The 12,500-nt window shown below is 38.2% G+C and overlaps 1 protein-coding gene across 1 annotated transcript in view; it reads right to left on the bottom strand.

Annotated features, from left to right (window-relative positions):
• Positions 1–12,500, bottom strand: part of LOC124424053 — a 235,413-nt gene that overhangs the window by 155,479 nt on the left and 67,434 nt on the right. The window contains exon 2 of the mRNA XM_046962543.1: positions 4,836–4,929. The gene's annotated coding sequence lies outside the window, so the exon portion shown is untranslated. The remainder of the gene's footprint in view (positions 1–4,835; positions 4,930–12,500) is intronic.

Here is a 12,500-nt window from a genome sequence, read left to right as displayed (position 1 = left end):
AATTGTAATCTTATGGGAAATCTAACGATTTGCTCTTATCATTTTTAACGTCTAACAGAGAAAAGAAGTTGGAATCGAATGAAAGATAAACCAAACGAAAAAAAAAGGAGATAGAGCGACACGAGGAGCAAAATAGAAAAGCGCGGGAGGATTCGATTTCATCATCGAGCTCTTTCCTTATTTACTCTCTCTCTCTCTCTCTCTCTCTCTCTCTCTCTCTCTCTCTCTCTCTCTCTCTCTCTCTCTCTCTCTCTCGTTTGAGACGAATCTCTTTTTCTATTTTTCTTCTTTCTTTCCTTCTGTCCCTTTCTCTTTCTCTTTCTCTTTCTCTCTCCCTCTTCTTCTCTTTTATGCCGAAAACAAGTCCGGCCAAGTTTTATCGAATCAAGTACTTTGCTGTAATTGTTCTTACTAATAAAAAGGAACCTGTAGTTCCTACCATATATAAGAAAGAAAAAGAACTTTTACTTGTGCGATAAGTTCTAATTTTTTTCTCTCTATCCTTCTCTCCTTTTCTCTCTCTCTCTCTCTTTCTCTCTCTGTCTTTATTTTCTAATGTCGTGAAAATAAAATTTCGTGTAACGAAAAAGTAGGTATAGATAAGAATACGTGACATTTATGCGAAGAATGATTATTACCCTCTTTCTTGCCACAGACGATTATCATGATTGGAGGAAATTTATCAAAAAAGAAGAAAAAAAAAAGAAAAGAAAAGAAAAATAGGAAAGAAGAAAGATAGAAAGATAGAAAGAAAGGAAGAAAGAAAGAAAGAAAGGAAAAATAGAGGAAAAGAATAAAGGTTGAGGCAGTAATTACATGCTTAGTTTCAAGAGATACATATAAACGGAGCTACGAGTTTCACGAAAAAAGAGCCAAAAAAAAAAGAAAAAAGGAAAAGAAAAAGAACAGAACAAAAAAATGCACGAAACAAAAAACCACGAAAAGTGGCCACATTAAACGTCCCATCGGTGAGTATTTATACTCACATTTCCCACAAACGACAAAACGTAACCTTTTGCTTGAGTATACGCGAGGGTTGAGCAGGGGTTTTGCATCTGTTTGAGTATATACGCGTCGTTAGTCGTTGGTTTCTCTCATTGCTTCTTTAAAATGCAAGCCGTGTGACATAACTAACTACGTCTATGCCGTTGGGAGTCGAACGTAGAGAGAGAGAGAGAGAAAGAGAAAAAGAAAGAGATACAGAGATGGAGATAGAAAAATTAAAAACGAAAAGAGAAAAAAAATAAAAAGAAAAGAGCAAAAAGAGAAAAGGACAAGAGCAAGTAAGTAGAAGATATAAAACAGAAACGGTAAAAGGAAGAAAAAAGAAAACGAAAAAAAAAGACAGAGAGAGAGAGAGAGAGAAAGAGAAAGAGGGAAAATGATATCCCTCTCTCTCTCCTCTTCTACGCCACCTTCGTCGTTCTCGCTTATACGCATATTCACGTCATACGAATTTATATTTTTATTTAAACTGGGTCACATCTGTGCGACGCAGCGCACTCCAGGAAGCACTTTTACAACCGGCGTGGTACTTAAAAATCTCGCCGATGCCGAGAGGGTTTATTGCGTCTTTGATGGGAAGCACGCTCCGAGGTAGCTAGAAAAATGCCGAACAAGCCCGAACGTATACCTACTATTTCGTACTTTGCCTCCGCGTTTAAAGGGTCCTACAATGAGAAAGAAAGAAGTCAAGAAAAAAGAAAAAAAAAAGAAAGAAAAGGAGGAAGGAAGAAAGAAAGAAAGAAAGATCGATCGACCCCCGTACGGGAAAAGTTAGGCGTAAGAAAAGAAAAAGAAGAAAAAGAAAGAGAACAAAAAATAAAGAGAAAAAGAAAAAGAACAGAAAGAACTTGCATAGGATGGGCGTTTGGCGTTTCTCTCGTTTCGGTACAAACGAAAAATGACCTTCCATCTTTCTCTTTCTCTCTATTGCAACTATGTTTCTTCAATATTGACACTCCTCGCGCGTTCTTGTCTCGTCAAAGAGCAAATCCGTGAACGTGTGAAAGAGTAAAAGACGAAGAGAGAGAGAGAGAGAGAGAGAGAGAGAGAGAGAGAGAGAGAGAGAGAGAGAGAGAGTAAGAGAAAGAAAGATAGAGAGGGAGGGGGAGAAGAGTTAAGTCTTCAACAGGGCGGACATCCCTTTATAAACATATATACATATATACATATATATATATATGTATACACGTATACACAGAAATATGTATCAACATATAGATACTATATATGTGAACGTATGTATATAAAGTTCGTGTTCCCCTTTTCGTCAAGCCCGTTTTCACTGGCCTCAGTACAGCGTCTGTGAAGCGCGTCTACCAAATGGGAACACGCGCGCGGTTAGTACACACAAAGTAGCACGTACGATTACAACAAGGTAGTGAAAAATCTACGCTCACTAGATAGGCTCCCATATCTCGAAAGAAATGCCGGAAGCGTGTATCCCCGCTATAAGGTTCGCGTCCTTCTTATTCTCTCTGACGTCTCTCGACACTGTCGAAACGATCGTATAATGCATAATACATATTCCAAGCGAACATGAATATTCTTCGAAAGGAAAGAGAGAGAACGAAAGAGAGAGAAAGAGAGAAATAGGAGAAAGAGAGAGAGAGAGAGAGAGAGAGAGAGAGAAAGAGAAAAAATATATCGACGTATCTAGGATGATCGAAAAAAAGGAGAGAGAGAGAGAGAAGAAAAAGGGTGAGTTTCTAAAGGAGTTTAGTGTTCCGCTTCGATTACACATACGAGTTTCTCTCTCCCTCTCTCTCTTTCTCTCGAAAGTGCAAGACCTTAATCTGGGTCGCAGAAGCGATCATCCTGTTACATGTAACCACTATTTGAACGGCTATAGGAGGATTGGCCACGGTTGAGCAGTTCCACGAAATCGCAGTCAAATCAAGTAGAATACTTTCAATTGGTTATACGTAGATGTATGTACATATGCAGTAAGTCTATTTTTACGTCGATACGAATAAGGGAGGAGGGCGGAGGGAAGGGGAGGAATAAATTCTCGCGACAGGACATTGACCCAAATCTTTTGTTGTACTATAAATACTCTTAGAACGTAATTATTGTGTAAACGAAGTATCCTTCATCATCTTCCTCTCTCTCTCTCTCTCTCTCTCTCTCTCTCTCTCTCTCTCTCTCTCCCTCTCTCTTTCTCTCTGTCATTCTCTCTTACTACTTACTCTCTCACTTACTCCATTCTCTTTGTCTCTTTTTCTTCATGACCCTTCGTAAACTCATCTTGAGGAACTTAATTAAAACCCATTCGCGGGCTGTGACAGTAGAAACAAAGCGGGTACCGTAAGTAAAGAATTTTACGGTGCTTATAAATACGCTAGTCCCTTTTCGAGAAAGCTGAGCACCGGCGATCGTCGAGATGAATAAATGTTTGCAAAGAGGAGCCTGTACGCTCGTTGAGAGTTGCTGAAATGGTTGTCTCTCTTTCTTTCTTTCTCTCTCTCTTTCTCTCTCTCTCTCTCTCTCTCTCTCTTTGTGCTCTCTCGCACATGCACACACACATACAAATATATATGCACATATAATGCTTATACATAGAAATCGTTATGTCTTATCTCTGCTTTCGTAGTGAAAAGGAAGGAAACATAAAATCGCTAAGATTGAAAATTCGTCGTCGTCGTAGTTGTCGTCGCGTACGGTGATAACGGTGCTTATGGTTGTCATTAGAAGCAAATGGAAAGAACGACGTTGTTGAAAATTTATGACAATTCTCTCTCGCTCTCTCTCTCTCTCTTTCTCTCTCTCTCTCTCTCTCTCTCTCTCTCTCTCTCTCTCTCTCTCTCTCTCTCTCGTGCAAGCCCACACAGGAAAAATCCTCGGGAGTATTACTAAATCGGTATGCGCTGTCGCGACCGAATTATATACGAAGAAAGAGAGCGGGTGAAGGGGTAGACGAAGAGAAGACAAATACGCTGTAAGAGAATGAGAGAGAGAGAGAGAGAGAGAGAGAGAGAGAGAGAGAGAGAAGAGGTGAGGCACAGTAAGGAGAAGCGAGGTGAGATACAGGTAAGGTCAGATGCAAGTGAGGTGAGGTGCAGGAAAAAGGGTAGGAGTTGAGAAGGAGAAAAAGAAAGAGAGATGCTATGAATTCGTGAGTGACCTGAGATATCAGGGCAGCGCGTACGACATACTGAGATTCTCTTCAAGACTGCCACTCTTCGTATATCTAAAACTGCCGCAGCGGCAACTTTAAAATACACGGCCCAGTGTTGTTCGTTCGCCCTCGCAAATGTATTCCTCTTTCCAACACGATCCACTGTGTAACGGTGGCCGTATTTTTTTTCCTTTTTCTTATTCTTTTTCTATTTTTCTTTTTTCTTTTCTTTCCTTTTTTTTCTTCCTTCTTCGGCTATTCTTATCGTCATTGCAAGACCATACTAAGTATATTCCCCTTCCTTTCCTCTCTCTCTCTCTCTCTCTCTCTCTCTCTCTCTCTCTCTCTCTCTCTCTCTCTCTCTCTCTCTCTCTCTCTCTCTCTCTCTCTGTCTCTCTCTTTTCTCTCTTTATTAATTCTCCATCGAATTTTCTACGTAAATAAAACGCCCTGTGGCGTTGTACTCGTCTCGCGTTAAGGTTCATATTTCTCGGGGGCAACGTTACAGAAACCTGAATCTTAATGCAAAGTGAAAACACCACAGCGAGTCTTGTTCGAACGATCTCTCTCTCTCTCTCTCTCTCAGTGCTTTTTTCCTGTTTTCTTTCTTTTCTTTCTTCCTACTTTTTACTTTTCTTTCATCGACTACTAGTTATGTAGATAGGTAGATAGGTTAATGGGTAAACGTATTAACGATCGAATGTATTGTGCTTACGTGTTTATCCAATGGTTATTCGGTCATCCAGAAGAACATATTTATCCTGACTTTGAATTCTTACGGCGATGGCTCCATCTCTCATTGGATCCTTCTGAAACATTATAATAGATTGATATTATAAAAAAAGTCATCTTAATCAAGTCGAATTACTTGTCTTATTAATTCGTTAACGCGTAAAGTCGAAAATTCGTTCGTTCATTAATTCATTCATTCGTTCGTTCGTTCATTCGTTCCTTCGTTCGTTCTCACGCGAATTAGTCCGATTTACGAGCTCGACTACCAAGCCCGAAGCAACATATTCACGGTAAGAATAAGCGCGTTCTCTAGGTAGCTACGTCAAAGTTGTTTCCGACGCACGTTCGCTCGTTATTCTCTCGCTAATTTCGCAGTCTCGCCGGCGACGTTCGCGATCGTTTAACAGAGAAACAGAAGCGACGTGGAAAACGATGGTTGCTGCTGTTGCTGTTGCTATTGCTGCTGCTTCTCTCTCTCTCTCTCTCTCTCTCTCTCTCTCATCTCTTCCTCTCTTCTCTCTAACTCATTCCTACCTATGAGAATTTCCTTACCTCGTAGATGCAAGCCAACGTACGTTGGGTTCGACAAGAAGAAGAAGAGAGCAAAATAGTACTACCTTTCCAGCGTACATTTCGTAATAACCTCATCTACGTTGATGGCGAGAGCAACGTGTTTGTCCTTTAATTAAGTGGTATATAAGGTACCTACCCATCGTTGATTTGGTATAACGGGAGAACTTACGGGGGAGCTTACGAGATTCACAAGCAAAGCTTTCTGAGAAATTTAAAGCTTTCGAGAGGTACTAACGCTAATGAGAAATAATTGATAAACCGAGCTTTAGAAAGAGATAGAGATAGAGGATAGAGATAGAGATAGAGATAGAGATGGGAAAAGGTAGATGAGGGATAGAGGATTGGATAAATGGGAAGGGTTAACGCTTTCGTGTAAAGTGAACGTAAACGTGAATGTAAATGTGAACACGAACGTTTCAGTATTTAGTGAGCCTCTTTTAAAATTCATCCCGTGATTATCTGTACCCTTTTCGGAAATACGAAACCTTCGTTAACGAAACGCCAACGGCGACGTCTTAACTATAAATAGATATACCCCGGGTACGTAATACCGACGCGGATTGATCGACCAAGATCTTACTGGCGAGAGCCAACAGTAATTATGAATTATACGATATCATCCAACGATAAATGCGATCGTTTCACCAATCAACGCGAAGAAGGAAGAAGGAGAGAACTTCTCGTCGTGCTAAGATGATAGCTAACCGACGATAAATACGAGTACGATAGCTGTATTATTTGATGAGCTATTAAAAAGTTTAACGACTCCGAACTTTACAGGGTCGTCGTGAGAGAGGAGAGAGGGAGAAAGAGAGAGAAAAAGGTTTCAAGCAATCTCGAATGAAGAAAATAAAATGTCGTTCGTAGATATCGAAATATGTCGTTGATAATCGTTAATCTATATAATTAATTGATTGAGAGAACAAAAGAAAGTGTACGAACTTCTATGTGTATTATTTACAACAATTACATTCGTATATTCAAAGATTGAAAGACAATATTGTCAAAACATTTTTTTCTCCTGATCATGAACATCCGATGGTCGTATTATCGTTAAGATAACGTCGTTTCGATACGAACGTAAATGTCCATCGATAAAAGTTTTATCTGATAGGAGATAAAAAGTGAGGAAAAAGTGAGAGAAGAGAAAGCTCAGCTTATTCGATATACAACGTAATTAAGATCAACCAATCTCGTTGTTCACTCTCTACTAACACGTCTATATTTTTTCTCTTTTATCCTTCCACCTTGTTCAATACTCTCTCTCTCTCTCTCTCCCCCTTTCACTTCTTTCTTCTTTTCTATCTCCTCGTAGTATTTCTCTCCCAACTGGCGACTTTAATTGGCCTCGACCCTCGCACGTCGATGTAGGATCGTGTTTTACGAGCACCGATATGACCACTTTTACGATTTTGGCTCGAGCCGAAAATCAGTCGCGTACACTGTTAAGCCATGAACGAGGTTGAACCTCTCACTACTTATTTCTCACACTCTCTCACTCGCTCAATCTTTTTCTCTCTCTTTCTCTCTCTTTCTCTCTCTTTCTCTCTTTCTCACACACACACACTCACTTTTTCTCTCTCCTTTTCTTTACTGTTTTGTAGTTAATAGATATTTCTATGTCGTATAGCGTGATAGAAGATATATTGTTAAGAGGAATCGATCGTAAAACTCTTCGAAATGAATGACAGGACGTCTGGTAACATGGTACAAGATAAAATTCCTCCTTCTTATCGTTAATGCCGAAGTAATGGCGTGATTTGTTTAAGCAATAGTTCGATAAAACGAAGAAGGTGGAGGAAAAGAAGAGGGAAAAGGTAAGAGAAAGAGATGGAGGAAGAAGAGAAGGAGAAAGAAAGGAGAAGAAGAAGTAGAAGAAGAAGAAGAAGAAGAAGAAGAAGAAGAAGAAGCGTTTACCGCATCGACAGAACCATTTTTCAGAATATTCGCTGAACTGAAGTACCCTTACGTTGGGAAAATAATTTACTTTGACGTCCAAGAGTAATGCTATTCCAGAAGGTTGTAGTAAAGTATCGAATAAATGAACGATATCACAGCGCACGTTTTTTTTTTTTTTTTTTTTTTTTTTTTTTTTCGTATGAAGAGAGTGAAATTTCTCTTTAAAGAAAAAATTAGAAAAAAAGAAAAAAAGCTATTCAGACTTTCTTTTCTGTCGAACTGTACCAGAGTACAGTTTTATACGCGAATAAAAATAATAAGGAAAAAAAAAAAAAAGAAAAATGTTATACAAACGTGAGACTTGAAAAAATTTTATCAAAGGCTTATAAAAAAAAAAAAAAAAAAAAGAAAAAAAGTTCCATTCTTATCACCAATATGGTACTTTATGACGACGATCTAATTGTATTTTTATTTAATTGATATTAATTAAAGCATATATATATTATAGCACTTGAATAATATTATTGATACAATTCGCAACTATCGTAAAAGAAAAACTTCAATCATCCTGTATACATATAAATATAAGAAGAGAGTATACAGTAAAATACAAAGCTTTTGTCTATACATACCTATGTACTTACGTACATACATACATACATACATACATACATACATACATACATACATACATACATACATACATACATACATACATACATACACGACATACGTTCACACACACACAAACGCACACGCACGCAGACAAATTGATTTTTACACTGACGAATTACATTCGATGGATCACTCCAAGCGCAACGGTGACCAGCATCCGCTCGATGAAAACAATGGACACTCGCTTGAAATCTGTCAGCCGGAAAATAACTTGTCATCGTTTTTGATAATGTCGATACTACGTATCGATTATCCACCAACGGTTACATTGACACCTGCCTAGAGATTTTACTGGAATATATATATATATATATATATATATATATATATATATATTTCTTTTCCTTTTATTTCCCAACGATAGTATTATCGACGCGCGCAAGCTTATCATCGAAAGTCTCGTTACGCATATATAATACTGTGTACGGTGACGCGAAAAAATTGTGAAAAATCGATTCTTCGAATTAATATGAGAAGAGAACGATAGTGAAGAAGAGAAAGAGAGAGAGAGAAAGAGGGAAAGAGAGAGAAAGAGAGGAAGGGAGGGAGATATTAGCGGTAAAGTAATAACGCACTTACAATTAGTGGCAAGCCAATTACTTCCGTAAAAGCATCGACTACCAAGAGAGTCGCGCATATGCATAGGTGGGAAGAAGCGTCCGATTATATCGTGCTCGTTAATTAACCCCAGTATTGTTCTTTACGCACGGGACTCTCGCTCTCTTTCCCTCTTTCTCGTCGAAGCGACGAACGGTATATCGAATTACGTTGTTGAAACACATCACCAGAGAAAAAGAATGATAGAGAGAGAGAGAGAGAGAGAGAGAGAGAGAGAGAGAGAGAGAGAGAGAGAGAGAGAAAGCATATATGCGTGTGTGTATGCACGCGCGCGTACACAAATACATGCATATATATATATATATATATGCATACATATATATATATATATATATATATATATATAATATATAACATATACATATATGCATATGCATACATCTATAGAGACAAAGAGTTAGTAGAGCTTTGAAGGGAAAGCTTTTCTCGCTTTCCATCGGTTCGCGTTATCCGGATTTAAACAATTAGAGAATACATGCTGCATTTCCAAGCCGCCAAGGCTAGTTTCGGTCGATGTGAAATAATAATAGTACTGTTGCATAGGTTAATAACGATAATCTCTAAATAAGTATTAACGTGTTCAAAATAATTATGAATTACGGTGAATCAGGAAGATACATACATATATTCAAGAGCTTAATGACATTGTTAAGTGGAAAAAAGAAGGAAGGAAATGTTAGAGAGAGAAAGAGAGAGAGAAGGAAATAATAAACGTAAGAAACAAGGACATTGATCCACGTCGGTGACACAGAAAGAGAGAGAAAGAGAGAAAGGCACGCTCGTTTCCTTTCTCTCTCTATCTTTCTGTCTCTCTCTCTCTCTCTCTCTCTCTCTCTCTCTCTCTTTCTCTATCTCTCTCTCTCTCTCTCTCTTTAAACTCATGCTCTCGAAATTGTTTGCCTTGGCGATTTAATTAAACCCAGCGTTAATTCAATAGACGTGTCCTGAGCAACTAACGAATTACAGTCGCATCTGCGAGTTGGATTAGTAGGCGCATCGTGTGCCTTCTCTTTCTCTCTCTCTCTCTCTCTCTCTCTCTCTCTCTCTCTCTCTCTCTCTCCTATCTCATTCTCTTTCTCTCGCTCTCTTGACTAAGCAATGCGTATCGTGTACATGAATATGGTAGTAATTAACCGCGATTGTAGCGACAGCCCTCAAAACGCACTGTGAATACGAGTGTACCGGCGCTCTATCGCCGCACGAAATGTCTACGGAATTCTAATGCGCCCATGCCCTTTATCCTAGCCCCAGACCCTCGAATCTACCCGCGTCATTTCAAGATATCCTTGCGAGAGATATTACATACATATATATATATATATATATATATATATATATATATATATATATATATATATATATATATACGCACACATACATAAACATATATATATATGCATGTATGGTATGCATTTTATGTATATCCTCGGTGTGACTTCGTTACTCTCCTCAACTTCTATATCTCTAGTCAAAGTATCAAAATTTCTCCTTTCATCTCGATATCTATTTAATCGAAATACGTGTTGGTTTAGAACCCAATATGATTCTCTCTCTCTCTCTCTCTCTCTCTCTCTCTCTCTCTCTCTCTCTCTCTCTCTCTCTCTCTCTCTCTCTCTCTCTCTCTCTCTCTCTCTCTCTCTCTCTCTCTCTCTCTCTCTGAATTCGATAAGAAAGTTATGTTGGTACATTTTCTTTTTCGATGAAGAGGTCAGTGGACGACGCTGTGTACAGATAGGAACAAGAGATAGATAGATATAGGGAAAGAGAGAGAGCGAGAGGGATAGAGGAAGAGGGAGAGAGAGAGAGAGAGAGAGAGAGAGAGAGAGGCAAATCTAATAGCAGTTAGCCCTCGTTATTCCTCGCTTATACGGTGTACGAGTACAGCGGCAAAGTAAACTGCATCCAGGTGTCGGAGTAGAGCTCGTTAGTGGGTTTACAGGTAGGTCACCATTGTGTAACCACGTAACCAAGCCACTGCATGCAGCTTACTTGGCAAATATCGTTCTCGACTATGTAACTATAAGGGGGCGGGTGATATTATCTTGACAACGGACACGATAACACAGGAGGCAAAGTCGCCTGTGACTTTTTTTTTTCGGTGCCATGAAGAACGCGTGTCTGGCCTATTTTGAGGAAAGATTGAAAAAAAGAAAAAAAAGGAAGAAAAAAAAAGAAAAAGAAAAAAAAAGGAACAACTTAAAAACTTACACTCGCTATATTACGTTTATCACTGGCATCGCTTTTTTCTCATACGATTCACAAAAAAAAAGAGAAAAAAAAGAAAAAGAAAGAATGAAAAGGGGGGAAAAAAAAGAAAGACGGATCGTTGAGCGACTAATCTTTCTAATCTTAATAGCAACAAAGTACTCCGATGTTTCTCCAACTCATAGAACTAAACCCGGGGGATTGGGGGCACGTGGTGTAAATAAAAAAAAAAATACAAAAAAAGAAAAACAAAGAAAAAAGAAAATAAAAGAAAGAGAGAGAGAGAGAGAGAGAGAAACAAAATACAACTGAATGGTTCGCGGTTCGGCAAATATGAGAGGACAAAAAAGGTGAGAAGAACGGTTCGCCAAACAATATAAAAAATGATGGATCCGCCAACAGACGCGCGCGAGTACTATATAGTGTATATGGCAAAACGGACGGTAGAGAATCCTCCCATTGGTCATTTTTCGACTTTCCGAAGCTGTAGCGTGATATCGTTCTAGATAGGAGCGACGTGTTCGATGCGTACGACCAGGAGAATGCTAACCAAAATTCCGAGTAAATAGCGACCGAAGCCGAATGGTGTGAGACCTGCTGGAGGGATGGAACAATGTTGTTGACGAGTGCCAGAGTGAGATAGAAAGAGATGAAGGAAGATAGACATAACGAATCGATGCAGTTTACCCGACCATCTACCTCTCTGTCTGTCTCTCTCTCTCTGTTTACTTCTCACCCTTCTTCCCTTTTCCCTTTACCTTCACGAAAACGGTAGAAGGAAGATTCTTCTTCGTGCTTAACGTTTCTCCTCGAATGCTGTCATCGCCAGTTTGCTTCCTTCTCTAGCATGTCAAGTGATGCTCATTGTTAGTGAAAATTCGCCGCAAGTTAACTCCCACTCCTCGGTTCTCCAACAACCCCTCTTCACCTCAACCACCATTAATCCGCCTCCCTCCCTCCCTCCCTCCCTCCCTTACCCCTCTCTCCTTCAAACGCACACACGACAGACGAAATTTTTATAATGCATATATTATTATATATAGTATATATATATATATATATATATATATATATATATATATATATATCTATATAGTATGTATTATACTTTGTAAATTTATATCTATAAACGAGTTATGTTGTATAGTATATGTATATAATAGGTAGAGAGAACATTTTTGAAAATGCTTAAGAAAAGATGACGAACCTTAAACCTCGAATCTCAGATCTCGGAATCGGTCCTCCAAAAAGAAATTTGAAAATAGAAACAATTGCAATTATAATCTGAATAGATATATTTCTGATATCATTTTAATTGACCCAATTGCTATACAGAACGTAACAATCGTTTTTGTTATAACTTAGATGGCTATAAAAAAAAAAAAAATATCGGAGAATCTAACTCTCCGATTATTTTTTCTCATTTTTTGAGGTGAAATTAAATCATCGATATTTTTTTTTTTTTTTTTTTTTTTTAGATAATAATAGTTACAAAAGTTCAAAATTTTTAACATGCGAACGTTTAATTGATACTTTACACGTAATTTTACACGTTCGATTTTTTTTCGTTTATACATTACATTACAAATTGTAATATAATTATTAATACATTACAAATGGTAATATAATTATTGTATATTTTTCTCTTCGTTTATTTAGATAAAAGAAAGACGAAGCA

Source organism: Vespa crabro, chromosome 5 (genome assembly GCF_910589235.1).
Source record: "Vespa crabro chromosome 5, iyVesCrab1.2, whole genome shotgun sequence".
In the NCBI taxonomy this organism is placed as follows: Eukaryota; Metazoa; Arthropoda; class Insecta; order Hymenoptera; family Vespidae; genus Vespa; species Vespa crabro.
Note: the sequence above shows the minus strand (reverse complement) of the source record. Positions and strands in the feature narration are given on the sequence as shown.